The sequence below is a fragment of the Pseudorasbora parva genome, chromosome 3, assembly GCF_024679245.1.
Source record: "Pseudorasbora parva isolate DD20220531a chromosome 3, ASM2467924v1, whole genome shotgun sequence".
Taxonomy (NCBI): Eukaryota; Metazoa; Chordata; class Actinopteri; order Cypriniformes; family Gobionidae; genus Pseudorasbora; species Pseudorasbora parva.
In genome coordinates, this window is record NC_090174.1 from 42,832,307 (window position 1) to 42,838,499 (window position 6,193).

At 36.0% G+C, this 6,193-nt stretch overlaps 1 protein-coding gene across 14 annotated transcripts in view; it reads left to right on the top strand.

The window, feature by feature from the left end:
• arvcfb (ARVCF delta catenin family member b) overlaps window positions 1–6,193 on the top strand; it is a 280,305-nt gene that overhangs the window by 80,060 nt on the left and 194,052 nt on the right. The window lies entirely within an intron of this gene.

Here is a 6,193-nt window from a genome sequence, read left to right on the forward strand (position 1 = left end):
TATCTGACTGCTTGTATTCACTGACAAAAATGTAGCCATGTGCAGTAATATTGAAGTGACTAATCACATCCCCTACTGATCTTGTTACAATACAAAAAAATCTATAATCTTTTTAAAATATTTCTAAATATTAAATAATAATATTTAAAATATGATTATATAATCAAATGTATTATTTCAAATGATTATTTCAGCTTTGGGGTGAAATATTTTCCGACCATGTTCTTGACCATGTTCCACTCACCTCTAGTTAGAGGGGTTCATTTCACATGTGGGCCAATGTGGTTTTTGTCTGTCTGCTGGTGTCTGGTCTACACGCATGAACAGCTCCCAGTTGCTTACCAGACTGTAACAATGTTTGCCAGGGCTTCTGCCCCCTCTCTGCTCCATCTCTGTTAGTGGGCTGTCATTTTAACAATACTTGGTTGGACCCTCAGAGCAATTGACTTTAATTGATTGATGCCTCATAAATGTTGCACCTTCCCCCACTTCCTGAATCAGCTCCACCCAGCGGCCCAGATTTCTCAACGTCTTTTTCATCCTCCACATCATTTCAGTTCATATACCCATGTAAGGAAGTGTGGAGGAAATCTCAGTTCTCCTCAGGCTTAACCTTTGAGCTGAGGAATATGTGTGTGTGTGTATCAATGCATCTCAGTGGAGAAGAATTCTTCAAGTCAGAATTTTCATTCAGTTTTGTTGCCCAAAAATAACACAAGAGACCACAGACTAGCAGAAGAATGCTGCTCTGTGTGTACGGTGCTTGAAACTTAAGCTTCCTCTCTCAACCTGACCTCATATTTCTCTTTCTTGGCTTATGAAAACCTCTCATTCGAGCTTTGAATAATGCAAAGCTGCGAATAACTACATGTAACACTAAAACCAACAGATTTATTTGTTTGCTTTCTTTGCATTTTGGCTCAAATGGATCTGTCCTGGCTTGGTCTTTTTCTCATCTCTAAAAAAGAAACATCGATTGCATGCATTGAATTAAATTAAATGACTCCGTAATCAAAATATCACTCTGAATGTTTCAAATAGCAGCAATTTTAGACATTTTATTAACCTTTAGAGGTATTGAGATTATATGCAGCAAATACAAGGGCCCCTACTGTTGACTTACTACTTTATTATTCTCAGTGACATTGCAAATGTTTTATCTTTAACCGCATATTACACATTTTTCTGTCCGTGTTGTTTCGCAGAATTTGAGACACTTATTACCCTTCCATTTGCCATTGGAATGGAAAGTCACAGGAATTAAATGTTTTGGTCCATCCAGCTCTAAAAGGCTGTTTTCCTTTTAATCTGTACCGATGCAGACAGTGTTTGAGCTTAACAGATGTGCATGAACCACTCTCTTTCCACTTTGGATGTGTTAATAACTGATCTGATGACCTGATATGCTTGTTTGAGGTTAGCAGGACAGCAGAACGTCTGTCCTATTGACACACATACTGTAGTACATAGGAGCAGCTAATGTCATGTCATACACTGTCTGACCTTCCAATTGATTCATATTGATTCATAAAGACTTCATGTTGATCTGTTAGTCTATGAGAATTAGGTTTGTGTTGCATGTGCCATAATAGATTGTATTGAGTTTACTCGTCTGTTAATTACTCAAAGTCTACAGTCTATATTTTAAATAGGTATAGAAACTGGGGTAAATGTAATGATACTGTAACTCAGTGAATCCATTTAATCTCTGCAAGTGCAATCCAAAAATTCTGCATGAATGTAACTGTCATCTGGCCTTTCTGGCTCGCCCCTTTCTAAAATGATATTTCTTGGGAATGAACACAAGAATTCCATATTAATAAAATAAATTTGTGAGATACTTTGTCTGGGTATCCAAAATACTTTCTCTAATGCAACTCTGATGAGCCATTATTATATCTAAGGGATAATATTAATTATTTTTAAATGTCTCACTTATTATATGACTTCTTATCAAATAAATAAATGGACATGGATTATTGATTTGAAACTTGAAGCTAGGATATTGGTTGCTAAGGACTGTGCTCATTTAGTTTAGTGTAGAGTGCAGCATTGGGATCCCACCAGGACCCGTCGCTAATCTTGCAGGAGTGGGCGCTTTTACCTTTGCAGTGGGTGGGAGTGGGCGGTCAAAAAATACAGCGTGGGTCCTGCGGTCTTGTGATTTGCCACGCATAAAGAAAGGCATGTAAATTAAGTTTACGCAGTCGATCAATAACAAGGCCAAGTGATTCATTATTTAATTCATTTGTCAAAGGATTAGTTCAATTTAAAATTGACATGTTATTCACTCACCCCATCACGTCAAAGAAGTTAGTGTCTTTCTTTCTTCAGTGGTAAGAAAATTATGTTTTTGAGGAAACCATTCCAGGATTGTTCTTCACGCAATGGCATCCAAAAGGTTGAAGGTCTAAAAATCAATGCAGTTTCCAATGGGTTCAGAGGCTTGGCACGATCCCAGCTGAGGAATAGTCTTATCTAGCAAAACCATCTGTAATTTTCAAGACAAAATACATATTTATGTACTTTTTAACCTAAATTGCTAGTCTTGCGCTGCTCTCCGACATGCCACGGATTGCACAATCACGTCAGAAAGGTCACGAGACGTAGACCGAAGTACCGCCCAAGTAAACGTGTGAAGACTTCAGAATGTGTGAAGACTTCAAAAAACGTAAAAATCGTCCGTTTCTATTAGTCTTTGCATGAGCGCTTTGTAAACACTGAGGGGCGGTACATTTAGGTTGCTATTGAAATCCATTGCCTAAAAAAAAAATCCTGAAATGTTCTCCCCTTAAAAAATTAATTTCTTTTCCACTGAAGAAAGAAAGACAGGAACATCTTGGATAAAATGGGGGTGAGTACATTATCAGGACATTTTCATTTTGAAGTGTACTAATCTTTTAAGCACATTCAGTGTTTTTTGGTGTTTTTTAGTTAAGTTTTTATTTAATTTGTTTTATGTTAATTACATTTTTAATAGTGAGTTATTTAAAATAAAAAATAGTTAATACAACAAATGAGATGGTTATGTTATCTAAGTTGATTTGTCAAAAGATAAAAAGTTGTGATAACAAATAATGAAAAATAATTTATGCAAAGTTTACCCTTTATGGTTAGTGTGTGTAGTTACGCAGACTTTTAAATATGTTTTAGGGCTACACTAGTTGTGAAGTTTTAATTTAACAGTTTAATAAAAAGCTTGCCAAATGTTTGTTGTTTGTACACTAAAAAATTATTTAGAAAAAAAGTTACCTGGTTGCCTTAATTTTGAGTTCATACAATGAACATTTTTTGGAGATTTGACAACCTTTATTAAAAAAATTATTACACAGTCGCCGGGCGCCCGCACTTCTGCTTTTTCTGGTCAGGTAAAAACAGCTATTTTTATCATATCAGATACATTTAAGGGGCCAAGGGCTTCGGCCATCCGTCCACTCTCTTCCCTGAACTGAAATGAAGTAGTGGGCTGTACTTTCCACACGATTGACATCAGGTTCAAGTACGCCAGGTTGGCTGGTGGTTATGTTGCCCGCATACCGCCTCCGATGGCCGACACTGGTATTACGATACCTGTCGGGCCAGGGCTAGTAATGCTAGTGCTAATTAAGGTTGATATCTCTGCAGCACTATAACTTGATATATTTCTAATGACATCATCGCCCTTATTTCTTCTCATTCTTTTCATGCGTGTAGGTCATTTTTTGGATATTTTTACCTCAATTTGTACACATGGCACCTTTAAGGCAACCAGGTTACTTACTTTTTTAAGTTAAACCAACAAAAAACAAAAAAAAATTCTCACAGTGTGGTGCTATTACTTCATCTTATAATTAGGGCCGGGACTTGATTAAAAAAAAAATCGAATTAATTAGAGGCTTTGTAATTAATTAATCGAAATTAATCGCATTTTAATTGCATATAAATATTTGACCTGAGAACAATGAGAAGTAATTGTTCACATGGATTTTTAGAATAATGACTGAATACATAAGCTTAATCAACAAAATATTGTTTATTTATTTCAGTCCAGCAGACCAGCGCAATGTTTGCATCTCGTCAAAGTGTAGCAAATGCATATTTGTGATATTTGAGTCTCAATGTGCTGCGGTGATACGCAAATTCCTTGTTGTATAGCTTGCACACAACCAGGCTCTTGTCGACGCTTCCATCCTTTCGTTTTTTAAAACTAAATTTCCCATCCACGGGGCCAAGCAAAGCCGTCTCATCAGCTTCTTCATTCATGTTCACTATGGTTTGTTGTTGTCGTGACTCGTGAGCGCTAGTTGGTGTTTCAGTATAATCGGTCCGTTGAAACTCATTCATTGAAAAACGTTCCGTGGTGCAAAAATAAGTGTGGTTAAAATTGTTATTTATTTTTTGCGTGTTAATTAACGCACTAAAGTCCCATAATTAATTAATCTTAATTAACGCGTTAAAGTCCCGGCCCTACTTATAATCAAACACATGTTTAATCTCTGTTATTCTAAACGTGTAGCGTGGCCCTAATGGTGGTGGAATTTTTTTCACAATTTCTACAAGCTGTAACTGAATGTTTGCGGGTCGGATGCAAATATTGCGGGAGCGGGTAATAATGGTCAAAAAATCTGCAGGAGCGGGAAATTTGCAATGCAATCGGAATTAATTAATCCCGAAAATAATGATGTGTGGATAGTGTGAATACAGCTGTGTTCTGGTCTTCAAAAATCCCTTATAATGAGGCATTAAATTATCCACTGGAGTAAAATTAAGACGTTATCGTGTTCTGTATCTCGCATAGACCATTAGTCCAAAACAAATAGATGGTCTGCTAAAGTAATGCAGGGTAAATTAAATCCAGAGGCATGGGGATATTAATTATGTTGGAATGGTTTTGTAAATACCCAGAGAGTGAATCAGTCTTAATGATTTTATCTTATGTTTTGTGCGTTTCAGGTGTAACAATGTAAATAAAGGTCCATCCTGGGACATTTTATATGGGTCCTTTTTTTAAGGTCAAACGTTTCTCATTATCTTATAAACACAATGATCTATAAGGGATTCTTAAATACTGTTTTAAAAGTATCAGAGCCTTACCTTATGAAGTTGGGTGAAAGAGTGTGAAAATCTGTAAACTAAGGGTGGCAGAGAGAGGGAAACAGGATCGGGAAAGGTCCATGAGCCGGGAAGTGCAGCGACACTATATGTCGGCGCACTGCCATCAAAGCTATTGGCACTGACAAAGCGTGGCTATTTTAAGATGCTTTTGATTTAATGTGAATTAAGTTTTTTTTTTTTTTTTTTTTTTTTACCAATACTTTATTTACAACAGTACAAGACTGGTACTGTATTTTAAGCAACAACGTTTGTAGTTTAGACCTTGTTTTTTTAAAAGAAAAAAACATGTTGAATGTAAAGAAGAAAAATAATTATAGAAATTCATCTAAAACAGATGATTTTAGCTAGAAAACCAAAACTGATCAAGGCAGAATTTAACATTCACTGGATAAAGGCAAGTTTGACATAAAAAGAAAGAGAGAAAGAAGCCAACCTCAGTTAAACTGTCAAGTCTATGAACTTCAGCTGTTATGTAAGTTATGTAACATCCTTCTTATTAAAGAAGCAAAACGAAGCATGCTCCGCCATCTCACTGTAGGAGCATGAAAGCAGCATAAAAATATACAATATATTTACAGATAGCAAGCAAAGAACGCTGCAATTATAATCACTAAAGCTGTCAATTACAATGCAAAGTACACAAAGCTGCAGTCTTGTGAAAACTCTTGTTAAAATCGATAAGGTTGTCTGCGGTGCAATGAATCCCTTTTTGACATCATGTTTATACTTTGTTGGTTATAATGAAAGGATTTGCAAGCATGCAGAACAAAAAAACTGCAGCAGATTCAAAAGAAAACGGCTAAAGCCTGCCCAGAAAGTTGGCGCCAATGCATCTAGCATATTTGCAACGTCTTTTTGTCAGATCAGAGTGTTACCCATGTCTGCGTCTGTTAGCGCTGGTCATTGTTTGTTTTCACTCGCCTGAACATATTCAGTATTAATATTGCATTGTATAATGTACTTTTCAAAGTAATGCTGAATATATTAATACAGTTTAATAAATTAGAATTTTTATTTTATTTTATCACATATCACATAATTCCGTCCATGGTTTGTGTTAAACAGTAACTATGTTGTGCCGGACTCTGCCTAAAAAAAT